Here is a 15,858-nt window from a genome sequence, read left to right as displayed (position 1 = left end):
ATGGCCAAGTGCTTTGTGCATGTCACAGAACTAGTGAGTGGTAGAGATGAAACTTGAAGTCACAACTCCCAGATTGCTCACTTTTCCATCACAGTATGCTGCCTTCCCAAGGGATGTTTTTAAAAGTTTCATGTTTCAAAGTTTTTTTTTTTTTTAAGTTCTTTTAGTTATTAAGTCAACAAAATGACTAGTCGTAGGCCAGGCACTGATCCAGAGTAGAAATTAATTGTTGGGTGGAGCAGTTCCGAGCAATGTTGTAACTGGAGAAGAAAGTCAGTTAAAGAGTCAAAAAATAAGTATATAGTTTCTTGGAGTATGAAATACCATGCAAAAATATCATTTTCTGTCAGATGAATGATGAAAAATGGCTACATTAGCCAAGGAGGCCCTAAGTGTATTAAGGCATGGTGGATACAAAGAAATCAGATATAAAATGATACAACCACAGAAAAAAGAAGGTTCCCATGGCTGGAACAGACTTGGCATGTTCCATGAAATATAATGAACGCCAGTGTGCTGGGAAACTTGGGGGGTATATTGAAGAAGATAAGGAAGAAGATAAGTTAAGCAGAAAAGACCTCATAGGGCATTAAAATGGTTTTGTTTCTACTATTGCTTGGAGCAGTAGGAAGCCATTGTAACAGTTGGTAGGGGAGTTAGAAGATCTGATGTGAATTTAAAAAAACAAAACAAAACAAAAAACTCTTCTTACCATTTGTGTCAAGAATACACACCAAAACTTCCTTCAAAGTTAAGATACCATTGATTGTAATATCCACTCTTGTTTTGATATGCTAAAATTTGACACACACAAAAAAGGGAAAAAAACATAAAATTCTAAAGTGCCTTTCACTGATTGTAAGATGCATTCCAATTTCAAAGGTGTTAAAGCGTGGAAGAAAAGTACCTCTTAGAATACATGGATTGCAGAATGGTTGGTAAGAGAAACAAGCAGTGAGATCAACAGGAGATGGTGGCCGTCCTGCAGGTGGGACATGTACCTGGAATAGGCTGGTGTCTTTGAGCTGGAGATTGTTGAACATATTTTGCTGTAACTTGAGGTAAAGTAGCAGGGCCTATTGACAAATGAGATGTAGGTGTGCAGGAGAGAGAAACAAGACATCTAGGATTTAGGTTGAACTATAGGAGTATGGACATATCTTCATTGGGATGGAAAAAGACATTTTTGAAAGGGTTCTGGCTTCATTTTTTGGCCCCATGAAAGTTGGGATAGCCAGGAGACTTCCAAGTGAGATTAGATACATGGTTGAATAAAGATTATCTGGCTACAGTAGAGCCAGGGGAGAGCTGATGATATTGATCTGAGAGCCATTCACATTTGGTCATTAAGGATATGAACAAGATGAGTGAGAAACCAAAGAGACCATGGGAATTCCTAGAACTTATACTTGGTCATGAGAAGAGGAACCAGCAAAGAAGACTACAAAGGAAGTCAGTGTAGAAAGTGGCTGCAGGTGAAGTTTAGCATCACAAAAGGGAAGAGTGTACAATGGAAAGGAGTACCAACCAAGTGGCATGCAGCTGAGAGGTTGAGTTTGATGGAGAGCGAGCGGTAAGCGTGGGTTTTGCAATGTGGAGATTAGCAATAACACTCTGGGCTTGTACCAAGTGCTCATATGTTAATTTACACCTTAGACAAGTAAAGATAAACCTTTCAGAAACTACTCATGCTGAATATTAACCTTGACCATATTGCCCTTTGTCTAGATTTTTCTTCTTTCTCTTTTTATAACTCTGGTACTTCTGTAAGATAAAGAATATTTGTGGGTTTTATTTTTAAAAATGCTTACAGTGGCACATGTATTAATCAATTCTGAAGTTATTTGATCAAATGATAAAATTGAATTATTAAGCTTTGCATTTGAATTGCATCTGAATTAAATATTAGTTTATTTATTCAATAACCTTTCTTTTTTATCCTGAAACTATTTACAAGAATCTTCAAATGTATAGAGGAATGATTTACTTTTAACAATCAACTATGTCCTGAGGGTTTTGAGTTTGTAATTTTGACTAATTTTGTTATTGATAATTCTCTGAATCTCTTAGCTTTGTCTAATTGTGAGATGTTTTACATTATAAGTTTAAATGTAGCTATTGTCATCTAGACATGGTGCTGGATTTTTCTGGAAACATCAATCCTGTCTTTGGGTTATTTAGAGACTAAAGAGCCAGTGATGCTGGATTTATTAAAAAAACTCTTTATATTTTTTCATATACTCTTTATTTCAGAAGCATTTGAGACTCATAGAAAAATTATGATAGTACAGAGAATCTGGGGTACCCCCAGTTTCTCCTATTAACATCTTATAGTAATAATGTACATTTTTGAAATAAGTAAACCAATATCATTACCATGTGATTATTCATGGAAGTCCACCTGCTGTCCTTTGTTCCGAAATCCCATGGAGAACCCACATGACATATGGTTATCTTCTCCTTTGCCTGACCTTGACAAGGTGTCCCCATGATATTGGTGGCACTGAGAGCTTTGATAATTGGTAGATGGTTCCTCCAGTAGGGCTTGTGTGTGGTTGTCCTTGTGATTACACTGGCTTATTGGATCTGGGGGTGGAGTAGGTACAGTGTTATTCTTGTCACATTGTGTCAAGGGTACACCCTGTTCTCATAGCTTGTCATGGTTGATGTTGACCATGGGCACCTGGCTGAGGCAAGTTTCTCCTCAATAGAATTGCTCTTTATTCACTTTTCCACATTGTATTTTTGGAAAGACGTTACTCTGTTCATCCCTTGCTTACTTAGTAGGGAGTATGCTCCATCTTTCTGAAGGCATCATTTTCCTCCACAAATTTTGTGGAATTCTGCAAATTTATCTCTTTTATTCTGTATTTTTTGATCTATGTATATATATATATATATATATATATATATATATATATCAGTATAGACTCATGGATATATATTTTGTACTTTGAGTTATAATCTAAACAACCCAGATTGGCGTTTCTTTTATTTACTTTTCATATATGTATATATACACACAGACACACACACATATAATTATATTACTTTATGTGTATCTTTCTTAAATTACTGCATATTATCCCATTGGTTAAATGTAACATAGCTTATTAATTACTTTACTATTTATGGTTCCTTTGTTGATAATTTTTCACAAATAAACAAAATTACATAGACACACTTGCAAATAAAAAAGTTGAGGTTCATGGGAATGACAAAGGGCAAACTTCTGTTATTTATAAGCCATCTAGATTTTTAAAAAGTCAATTGAATTTCCTTATCTGATACAGTGACATTTATGCAAAAGATATTTTCCCAGAGACCTCTCATGACCTCAAACTCACACAATTCAGAATTATTTTTCCAGTAAAAGTCAAGGGTGGAAGGTGTCTTCTCAGACCACATAAATCAGCAACCATTGTTACATCTGCCTCTGTTTTCTTTAATGATGCTTTAAAATTCCACGGTATGTTTGCTTATATCTCATATCATGATATTCCCTAAATTAATAGTATTGCATATTATTGTGGTTATTTAAACTTCTTTGTGGCATTTTATCATACCTGATATCATTGATTTTCAGGTATGATTTCCAGTGTCCTCATAAAACAAACAACTCTTTAGCGGCCACTTGAAATATGTTGTTATGGGATCCAAAAAGAGTTTAAATTATAACACGCTGTGTTAGCTGACAGCAAAACCAGACAGGAATCCATTTAAAAGCATGATGTTCCATATAATACTTCCAAAGGTTAACAACCATTTCCAGTTACCAGTTAGTGCGTGGGATTACTGTGAAGCAAGCATGAACACCCAGTTTGGAATTCCCTTAACCAGCTCTAAAGTCATACAGTGCTGATGACTTCTTGGGATATTGTTGCTGTTTAAAATTTTAACTTGATATTTAGTAACATTTTAAAATATTACATTATTTCATATTTAAGTTAAATGTGACATACATGCATGCCCATGTTAACCTTGTCTATGTTGACATATTTATGAAGATAACTCAGGTTGAATAATAAGATAACAAGATGCTATGATATGGACTTGTGACAAGGTTTTACTGATTTTCTTACTGCATGTGGCTCAAAGCTATGTGTAGGGAGCAATTCACATGTGAGTACAGTCACACATATACATAAGCATTGTGTGCATCTGTGTGTAATGGAGCATTTATGGAATTACTAGGCACTTTATAACTATTTCAGTTCTGTCTCATGTCACGTTGAGCTCTATGGAGGAGCAGGCATTTGAAGAGGATAGAAAATAAAGAAATACTTGAGTTAATTCTAAAATAAATTTGTCTTAGTCTATTTCCAAGAAGTACTTAAAACTATTATATATTATATTTACATTTTAGCACTGACTTGTAAATTCATAGACAACAATGTAGCTTTCAACCTTTTCTTATTTTTGTAATTTTCCAATATTTTAGAATTTTATGTGGATCCTCAGACCAATGACCAAATAATGCAAAATATAATCAAAATATGCATTATACTCATTTCAAACTCCATGAACATTGTTTTATAACATCAAAATAAATATTATTACTTACAATTTTTATATATTTGGTTTTGGAGAATGAAATCATTTAATTTGACACACTTCATATGTCTCTAAAGAGCTAAATGTGATCTGAGTGTCAGTATCAATTTTCTTCAGAGGTACAATCATGGGTGAAATCCACGTCATTGCCATAGTAACTGTAATTAAAATGACCATATTTTACATATCTCCTCCTCAGTGTCTCTGGAGAGCCCAGTTTATATATTTGCTTCCATTTTCTGCTTTAAATTTTTTTTTTCCCTTTGGTACTAGGGATTGAACCCAGGGGTGCTTAACCACTGAGCCACATCCCCATCCCTCTTTAAAATATTTTATTTAGAGACAGGGACTTGCTGAGTTGCTAAGTGCCTTGCTAAGTTGTGGAGGCTGGCTTTGAACTCTCCATCCCCCTACTTCTGCCTCTTGAGCTGCTGGGATTACAAGCACTTACCACTGTGCCGGGCAGAATTCACAAGTTTTTAACATGTGGTTAACTTTTTAACACTGCTGATTTGGGATTTATCAGCCTTCACAATCCCCTGAGCCCATTCTTTATCATCACAATCTCCCCCTCTTATGGGTTATATTTCTCTGGAGAATCCTGACTCACATGGTCTCTTCTCGGCAAACTTGTACTGGGACCGACCTTACTATTTTGCTAAACAGGGGTCATCTTCTGTGGGCTCTTAAGTTCACAGACTTTAACTCTTATGGTCTCTTTTGGTTAGCTTTTTTGCTGCTGTAACCAAAGACTTGACAAGAACAATTTTAGAGGAGTAAAAATTTATTTTGGAGCACATGGTTTCAGAGATCTCAGGCCATAGACAGCCGGACCCATTCCTTGGGGCTCCAGGTGAGGCAGAACATCACGGCAGAAGAGCGTGGGAAGTGGCTTAAGATATCACACCAGGATGGGGCCAGGGGCACAGCTTTACTCAACAAGCTCAAAATATAAACCCCAAAGGCAGGTCTTCAGGGACCCACCTCTTCCTGCCTTTAGTTACCCATTAATCCTTATCAGGGGATTAATTCACCAATTGGGTTAAGGCTCTCATAACTCAATTATTTTACCTCTAATATTCTTGCATTATCTCACACATAAGTTTTTGGGGGACACCTGATATCTAAAGCATAACATGGTCCTAGTTACATACACCTTCTCATTAGTCTCTATAAGGAAAAGGGAGGCACAGAGCAATATCACACCATCTCTCCATCACCCTCCCTGCTCCTACCTGCGTGAGTTCATCACAGAGCACAGTTTACTTGTTATTGTTATTTCGAATAGCTCCCTTTTCCATTATTACCTTTATGCCTATGGAGGTGTCTTCTTGAAAAATGACCTAATTCAGCAGCTTGGACTTCACATGTCTAATGAGAATGTTGTGGACACTGAAAACTTGAGACATTTGGTCTTGATTTGTCCAAATGCAATAGCATGTTCTTCAGTTCTCAGGGCATTTAAATCAGGAGAAAAATCAATGAGATGATCGGTTTGAATCACTCAGGAGACAAAGCCACTGGGCCATAAATGATCCGTCTCAGTAAATACCTTTGCATTATCTCCTTCTAATGTGGTGATGTAGAGCCAGCTATAGAGCACAGGAAAATAACTAGAAATAGATTTTGTTAATATATTTTGGTGAATGATACCATCTGCTACAATTGTCAGTAGTGCTTTAAAGCAGACTTTATCAAACTCAGCATTATGGAGCTTTTGGACCGGGCAGTTTCTGTTGTGGGAAGAAAGAAAAGGAAGGAAGGAAGGGAGGGAAAGAGGAAGGGAGGGAGGGGGGAAAGGAGGGAGAAGTGGAGGGAAGAAAGTAAGGAAGGAGCAAAAGAGATGCAGATAGAAGTTCATTAACTTCCGTCTATGGATATGCATTATTTTAAACTTTTATTGAACTTTAAAGCTTAAATTACTTCTCCAAAATAGGATAATGACAACTAAAATACCCTCACTAAAATGGTCACCATTCCTTTGGAAAGTTAGTTTTTAAAAACACATCTGTGTATTTTTCTCCACCTACCTATTTGGGGGTGTAAGGCAACTACTATAAGAATCAAAAAGATTGTTATTTGAAAAGGTGTTCTGGGTCCACTTTCCTACAGAGAACTGTGAGAGCTTATGACTAATTTTTGGCTATTCAAGAAAAAAGTCACTCCTTTAAATAACTTATGATAAAGCCCTTAACAGTCTTCACAGGCAATTTCAAATGATGTTTTTTTTTTTTTTTTTTTTTGGAAGTTGAAGGTGACTTAACTCATTTTCCCCCCTACTTTACATACATTTATTTTTCCCATTTACCTCCCATCAATAATGTGTCATATATTTCCTTTATATTTTAAATTGCTGAGCATTCCCTTGGAGATTTTGTTTCGAAGATCAAAATACCAGATCAAATCTGCATTTTCTGTTATTGTAGGCAAGACCCTCTGTGGGGTGCTGTGGTGGAGACTCAATCAGGTGAGGGCTCAAAAGGCTTTCAATACAATCTGGAAGGTGACATCAAGAAAGCCAGACTGGGAAGGTGAGAGGGTAGCATGTGGGGCATGAGCTTAAATGGTAACCAGAGGGTGGTGGGCATGGCAGGGCACGATTATGATTCCATTCCCTGCTTTTGTGCTATGAAATTCTAAGCAGGCTAAATTTAATTAGGATTTGAACATGACTAATATATTGACTCACTTTGTCCAATAGATCCCTAATTTCCACTTAATTTGTGTCTAATGTATATGTGTGTGTGTGTGTGTGTGTGCATGTGTGTATAAAATAAGGGTTTCAACATTTGAGTTCAGTTCATGCTAAAATCACAAACTGCAAAGGAAAACACCCTTTCTGGATCAATGGTGAGTTCTGAAGTGCAAAGCTACTTTCAGTGCCCATTTGGAGCCCTGAGGTAGCCACTAAGGTGTCTGAAGTTTTGCATTTTGCTTTCTCCTTCTGATCAGCCTGACAGAAGTCAAGATAGCCCTTCATTGTTTCTTGCCTCCTCTTCAGCATTCACTACATAATGAGCTAAAAACATGGCCCAATTTTCTTTAATATCGTAGTTCTTCTGAGAATGCCCTTTTGGTGTTCCTCCCAAATGAAATACGGGGCGCTTTCTTATTTTTTGTCCTTCTTTTCTTTCTAGGTATAGGAGATTTGTCTTGTCTTCTCTCTCTCAGGGCGGTGAATTTGTCTTCTCTTTTATTGTTATCCGAAAGTTAATTTTTCTTATCCTTTGTCCCCAAAATGAATAATTCTTCCCTCAAGCCCCCAAGAAAGTGGATTTGTTCAATGCTTTCTGTCGTAGTGAATTTCCTTTAGTGAAGGCTTCTTGAAATTAAATTTTTCTTTTCTGCTTTTTTACTCTCAGCTAATATTTCTTTCCCTCTCCTACCCCCCAAATGGATGGTTCTCATAGTGTTTTTGTTTTTCCCCAGTTTTCTGATAAGTTGAAAAAGCAACATTAGGACTTAAAGGGATAGCCACAATGTTCTCTAGGGTCTTCTTCCAGGAAGCTGTGCAAGTGATTAATTCTGTGACTATTAATGGCCTATTCCTTCTCTCCTCATAGCTCTCTAAAATATACAGGTCTAAAATATAGATGTCTACATAATTAATACAAGATTTTTACTTAAAATTGAATATATCCCCTTTTCTCTAGAATTCCTAGACTTACAATCGGTTATCAACAGGCTTGTAATGACTGACTCACTGGTAAGCACATGTCTTGTGGCTTCCTGGGGAGACTGAAGCTTTCTTTGTAATTTTTCTCTAGTTTGTATGATCATGAGTGGTCAGGACAATTGTTCTGCCTGGCCCTCGTATAATCCCTTATACACAAGTATTTATTCCTTCATCAAAGACTCATTGAGAATCTATACTGTTCCAGACACTGAACCAGGGGCAGGGTAGGTGGCAAACTGTGGAGCTCTGGGACACTTCTGTGGGACTATCAATTAAGGAGTTGGTGTTGAAATCCATGAACTAAAAGACAATGTAAGCAACTGAGCACACTCTGGTTTCCTGTTGCAGGGAAATGCAATCCCTTTTACCATTTTAAAGACATCTGTTTTTTCCATTTCTTACAAGAAAGTGTTGCTGCCACTTACTGAGAGGTTACCATGAGCCAGGGACTTGAAGTCCTTTAATTGCATTATCTCATCTGACCCCACGGGACCGCTAATAAGAATGACCACTAGTATACATTCTACCCATGTGCAAACTGAGTTCCAGAATGGCTAAGTGTCCTTGTGCACACAACTACAGAGTCCAAGGCAGGTCCAGGAGACCTGACGCCTACACCTTGGATCTCTTTGAGCTGAATTAACTCACTTGGCTCTTTCCCCTTTTAGTCAAATGGTCACTTCCTGTTTCTAATGGAGACTTTCTCTATCAAACTGGTTCTACATTTTTCCCTCTAAACCATTAACGTACACTTTGGACAAATGTTTATTGAATGATTATTTATTTACTTTTTATTCACTCAAGTGCTTGGGAGTCGAATGATTACACATAAGAGTTTGCACACCATAATTCTCCCAAAGAGATGCTCAGTAAATATTTATAAATTGAATGAGAGAAAAGTTGATGGTTAAGCAACATTTTTCTACTTTAGGAGGACCTCACCATCCAAATCCACCCAATAAAATCTAATACAGTGTAATACAAAATAATGTGTCAGTAGAGGGATAAACACAGAGGGATAAGAAGAAGGAATTCATAGTCTGGATTTTAGACTCAGAGTTTAGGAAGAAGACATCCACATTGTGGAAAGGGAAACCAAGTTCCAAAGTTCAGTTACAGACCTGAGCAAATGTGGAGAACTGTGTGCCAAGAAGAGCATACGGGTAAATCTAGAGTGCCTTTCCTTTGCCACTACTGAGACTTGGGGCTGGGACGTTATCCCTCGAGAGGGGTTGTCCCAAGTGCTGTAGAAAGCTGAGTATCATTTCTGGCCTCCAGCCACTGGATTCTAGCAGCACTCCTCACCCCCAAAGAGTGCCAATCAAAAATGTCTCCAGACATCTCCTAATATCCCCATGGGCTAAAATCCCTGGCCCAATAGTGGAACTTGTGTTCAACACAGAAGTGGAGGATACATGATCGAAGACAAGCTTGAGTCAATGGGAAGAAGAGGTTTTGCTAAAGGAACTGAATGACTTCACAATCTGCTTTGACTCCTCAGGACTGATTTCTAAAGGACAGCAATTCAGTCATCGTTTCAAGAACAGCCTTGGAGAGTAACAGTTATGGTGTCTGTGTCGAGGTCATTCTTCTCATCCCCCTCTTGGGCATTATCAGCTAATATCTGTGTGAATTAACTTGGAAGTGTCAGACAATGATACCAGTGCGGGTAAAAGCCTCAGAAGGCTGCAACTTTAAGCACCTGTAGACATGGAGCTCGCCTGTCACTCATTGGATGGTGAATTGGAATAGAGAATCCATTTTTTCAATGACTTTCTTGGACTGTTTCCCCCTGTGCTCATGTCAGCTGAATACGTCTCATTCAGCTCTCTCTCCAAGAGCCTACTATGTGCAGACATTGGGTGAGATAAGGCAATGAACTGTTTTGGGATCTCAGGGAAGCAGTATTGCTCAAGCACATGGTTAGGGGTTACCTGAATGTGTGTGTCTATGCCACTGCTTTTCAGCTTCTGATGATGATAATGTTATTTTACTTCTGCAAGAGGTGGCTTTCTCACCTGTAGAACGGAGACAACACTGATAATACCACGTTAGGGCTGTTGCTATAGTTTGGATCTTACATTTGCCCAAAGATGTGTGTGGTAAAGGCTTGTCCTCTCGTGTACTGTGCCATATTAGAAAGGCACTGAAGAGAGAGAGTGTCAGAAATCAAGCTATTTTCACCAAAGGGTGAGCACTCCCTTTGCCCAAGTGAGTTGTGGCAAGCTTATGATTTGTAGCCTCGCTAGGTTCTAGTTAGTAAGAGATCCACACTCTTGGTGCAGAGCTAGTACTTTACTGACTTGAGCGTGTTAGGCGGTCCCAGAAGGCATGCCAACCATTTTTGTGTTAAAGCAGGATTGCAGCCTGGGCAGGGGGAGATTTGGCTCATTAAATGTTCAATGTTAAAAGAAATCAGGAGGCAGAGAAAATTGGAGCTACCAAAAGGAGGCCTGTGATTGACAACAGCTCCCCCCACTTTTCCAGGGGCCCCCATGAGTGACGCATAGATGCATGTAGCAATGAAGGCCTGTCACACCGTGTCAAAGGAAATGTCATCTGCAGCTCAAGGCGGAAGTTTTAGAGCTGAGGGAAACACACGTGGGATGCAATATACATACTGAACCTAGCATTAAATCAAAGCACATTAGAGGAGTTGTTGCAGAAGACAGCCTGGTCTGAGCACTGTCAGTTTCTCTGTGTTCCCAACTAGGCACATCACAGAAGAAATTCATATCAGCTGTGTGGAAAATTCATCTGTTGATCTTAAAGCAACTGCCAAGCTGTCTTTGGTACATGACAGCTGGAAGAAATTTCTTTCTCAAATCAGTGTTTCAGATGCAAGCACTCACCTGATGGGTTAAAGAGGGAGGAAGGGTAATGGAGATGAAGGTGTGGTATGAGAAGCGAGGAGCTGGAGGAGATGTGAGGAAGAAAATTAAATAAACCTTAAGTGGCTCATAAAGGCACCTGCAGGTTTTCGATAAGTCACCTGTCGTGAGTCATTTTCTTACAGAACGGAGTTCGCCCCTATTGGTGATGATGGGTCCACACTTGATTCAAAGCCATGTACCCAAACTGGATTTTCACCTTTATTTCTTGAAATGAAGCATGAGCTTAGCTCAGATACAGGTAGAGGCCCTCCACTGTCGTGATGCCTGACACTCATGTTTGTCTTTCTATGATGCCCTTAAACTCGCCCTTGCCAGTTTACCCTTGAAAACCAGCTCCGTGGGAAAGTCCATCAAGAAAATGGAGATGATGGTCTCAATAAGGGCAGGTCTGAGGGCCGCTGGGTGGTTACTCCTGGGCTATAGCCACTAGAACTCCATGAAGGGCACGGCAAGCGAAGCTCTGCTTATTCAGTAAACAACAGTTTTTTTTATTATTTTTTAGAGAAAAGATTTCTAAGTCTTTGTGGTTTTAGCAGTCAAGTGATATCAAATAGCATTATTTTTTTTGACTCTCAATTTTATTCTTTGTCCATTGATTTTTTTCCTTTAAAACAAAAATCTATGTTTTTTTAATGATTAAAAAATAGCATATATACATATGTAAATTCTAATTTAAAATGGATGTATACTCTGGTGTACTATTATGTTTTTTCATAATATATCTACTTTATGTTCCCATTTCTGTGAATACAGACACATATTAATAACTGCCTACCTGTTATTACATTAAATAATTATTTTGACCAATGATTTATTGATAGACATTTTTTCCTTTTAAAAAATAGCACAATGAAAATCTAAATTTCCATTGTGCATCTTTGGGAAATGCCATTTTATTTCTTTAGTAAAGAATTCCTAGAAGTGAAAGAGCCGGATCAGAGGATACATGTAAAATTTCTAATACACATTGGTAAATGAGCCTATGGAGAGATGGTTCCATTTCATGTATCCATGGCAGTATATAGTCACCTGTCTCATTTGAACCAACTGAGAAGTGCTAAAAATAGTAATCTCTTCTTTACACCAAGTGGGCCAAATGCTCAGGGACAGTAGGTAATGTCCCTGAGATGAAACCCACATCTGAGTGGTTTATAACTGTTTTCAACAAGCCTTTGATGAAATTAATGTCTGGAGTTGGCCAGGACTAGGGAGGGATCTTGGCATAGTGATGCTTAAAGTACAAAAATTATCTGTTCAAAATTAATCCAAAGTATTTAACTAAGAAGGAAAGTTGCAACATATCTCAGATTTTGTAGGTCAGAGATCAGGATCAGCTGGTTCTTTCATACAGACTCAAAAGGCCAAAATCAAGCTGTGGGCAGGAATGTGATTTTGTCTGGATGGTGAGTCTGGGGTGAATGTAACCCCAATCCCATTCACATTCCTGGTGAAGTGTGGCTTGAGTCACTACTAGGACTGCAGTCCCGTTTCCTTGGTGGCTGTGAGCCAGGTCCTGTTCTCGGCATCGGGAAACTGCCTGCAGTTCCTGGCTCATGGTCTGCTTTATTCCATTTTCAAAGCTGAAATCGGCTAGCTCCTCATAGTCTGACCATCGCCCACATGCCTCTGCCTCGTCTCCTCTCTGCTCCTGAAGAGTGCATGTCTGTTTTCCCTGTCGGCTTTGCAAGCTCTGTGAATACATTGGGCCCACCCAGGTGATCCAGGATAATCTCCCTGTCTAAAGTCATAAGTGGCCACCTTGATTTTATTTGCAAATTCCTTTCAGAGCATCACTTCATGTCTTCTAAAAGGCCCAAGTACAGAATATCAAAGATTCTTAAGTTTTACAATCATTCAATTAAAATATATCAGAGTTGAAATTCAAAGGAGTAATGTACACTCTGGGTCTTCGAAGCATTTTTCTGCCATTAGTTATAGAGAAATGCAATTAGGGAGTACATATGTGTGTGTGTGTGTGTGTGTATATATATATATATATATATATATATATATATATATGTGTGTGTGTGTGTGTGTGTGTGTGTGTGTATGTGTGTATAGTTTGTTTTTTTTTTTTTTTAATATACTGATCCCTTGGGGTTTATAGCTCAGTGGTAGAGTGAGAGGCACTGGGTTTGATCCTCAGCATCACATAAAAATAAATAAATAAAATAAAGGTATAGAAAAATACATTAATCTCTAGCACCACCAAAAAATGTGTGTGTGTGTGTTTGCTTGTGCATATATAGGGTATGTGTGTGTGTGTGTATGTATGTGTGTGTGTATAACCATTTAAACTCTGTTCTAGGTACTATATTAATGAGAAAAACCTACTCTCCTGGGTTTTACATTTTAGTATAGGAATGGGAAGAGAGGCAGTGTAAATAAAATATTAGTAAATGTTTCTATATTACATGAGAAAGTTTTATGTATTATAGAATACAAAAAAGAGCAGATGGTAGAAATTGGGAGTTTCATGAAGAAGGGGGAGAGCTCAGATTTTGAATGAAGTGGTCAGGACAGAACTCACTGAGAAGGTGAACATTTGAGCATGAACTGTGCAGGTAAGGGTGGGCATGTCCACCTCTGGGGTGAGCATCCCAACAGGATCCACAAACAGCTTTATCCTCTCACCTGCCACCACTTAGCATTCAGCCACAAAAGCCAGGAAGCTTTTAAACATCAGTGATATTATGGGAGGCTTTAGTGAGGAATAGTTTAGAAATAATAGTGGAATTGTATCAGAACGAGTTAGCGTGTTTCCTGTGGGGTGTAGAAACGAATGGCATTTGTAACGCATTGACATGTGTATTCACATAGATATATCTCATTCTCAGAGAAGAGCTAACAAGAAAACTTACATACACCTCTGCTGTCTTCACAAATATATTCAACTTTCAAGTTGCTCATGTTGATTCTCAAGAAAAATTGCCTTCCCCCCAAAGAAATAGGGTGTAAAAGCTAAATAGCCACAAAGCAAATACTAATATTTTGCTTCCTTTAGTTTTAGTGAGAAAGTTCCGAGTCTTCCATCACAGAAATGGATAATAGCTTCCTTGATCCACTTTTACATTTTGATTTATATCCATTTCATTGTGGAGAAGGTGGGGTGAAATAAGAGGACAGATCCATAGAAGAGGGAGAAGCCCAGCTGGGTGGGATTTGTGGTTTCCACATCTGAGAAATATATGGGCACTGGGAGGAAATAATGATGCTCATCAAAAGGCAACATAAAACCGCATTCTGGAAAGAATATGCTTGTCTCAGTTTCCACTTTGAGAATGAGCGATTAGCTTGTACCGCGATTCCATGACATGCCCTTCTTATCTTCTTTGCTGAAATTATGTTTATGTACAGGGCTTCAGCCATTGATCCAAGCACATCATGTTAGGGTGGATCATGTTAGGTAAGATCCCAGGGGAGACAGGAACAGGATTCATTAATTTGCATATATTAGTTGAGCTCTAGTTAGAGGGGATTGGTTCACTTCTCAAAGGAGCTGGTCTCCTCAGCCTGCAGACACACATGCAGGGACATACACTGGGTGGACATTTATTTTTCTCCCTAATTCACAGTCGGAGGTGGTGAGACAAGGCTGGTGACCCTCAGAGTTATGGTACTATTGTCTCCATTTTATAGCTGAGAGGCTTTGAGGGATCACATACTCCATTTACGTTCTCATGTCTTGTAGGTGAAAAATCCAGGACTGAGGCAGCAGAAGTCTCCAGATACTATACTTTGGACCCTGGAAGCTGGCTGCTCAATTGGGAGATGAAACAGTGTCTTGATGGCACAAGTGTCTTGTTTTTTGAAAAGGCAGAATAGATCAAGAAACAGCAAATTGAGTGTTGTTGTACATTGTGCTATTTCTGTAGAATTCTTTGTTCCTCCTTTTTGGTTCATTAGTTCTTGGCTTGTGAAGGTGATTAATTTTGTCCAGTGAAATGTGGGCAGAAGTCATGTATGCAGATTTAAAGGAGAACCTTTAAAAGCTTCCATGAGTTTCCACCTCCCTTGAGCTGTTGGCTTCTGCAATAATAGCTAGATTTGGGTAGATATTGGCTTTTTAGCTTAAGCTCTGGAATGAGAAGATGTTGGAACAATCCAGACCTATTATAAGCTTGGAGCAGAGCCAACACCCCTGCCCCCACATCCCACCTGTGAGGAATAAATTTAGATTCTTTGTAGCCATCAATCTTTGGGGATTGTTTGTTATTCAACCTTAACATAGCAAAGGCTGACTCAGACAGCTGTGCATCAAATAACTTTCAATGAAAACAATTTAAATAGACTGCCAAGGTTCACAAAATAGCCATGCTAAATACTTCTGTTTAGTAAGTAATATTCTTTACATCACTGTTGTCTTATTTTCTTTCAAGACAAAATAACAATTTCAAGAATAATAGCAATTATTGAATGCATAGTGTGTGGCGGATACTTTTTCTAAGCTCTTTACATGTATTAATTCAAGATAATATATAAAAGGATGTTGCCCCATATTATATAGTTGGACACTGTGGAAGCTAAATAGCTTTTCCACATTTCATACAGTGATTTCAATCGACAGCACAGGCTATGTGTATGGGAAATTTGAATCCAAAGCATTTCTGTCCACTATGGAATACTGTCAAATAAGTTAGGATGTTTAAACATAATTTACATGTGGATTTTAGTACAATGTGTAAATTAGTAAAATTGTAGCTTGCTAGTAAAGGGGAAGGGGTGCTAGTGAGT

Source organism: Marmota monax, unplaced genomic scaffold, assembly GCF_021218885.2.
Source record: "Marmota monax isolate L192 unplaced genomic scaffold, Marmota_monax_Labrador192_F-V1.1 WCK01_AAM20220418_F8-fsc00014, whole genome shotgun sequence".
In the NCBI taxonomy this organism is placed as follows: Eukaryota; Metazoa; Chordata; class Mammalia; order Rodentia; family Sciuridae; genus Marmota; species Marmota monax.
Note: the sequence above shows the minus strand (reverse complement) of the source record.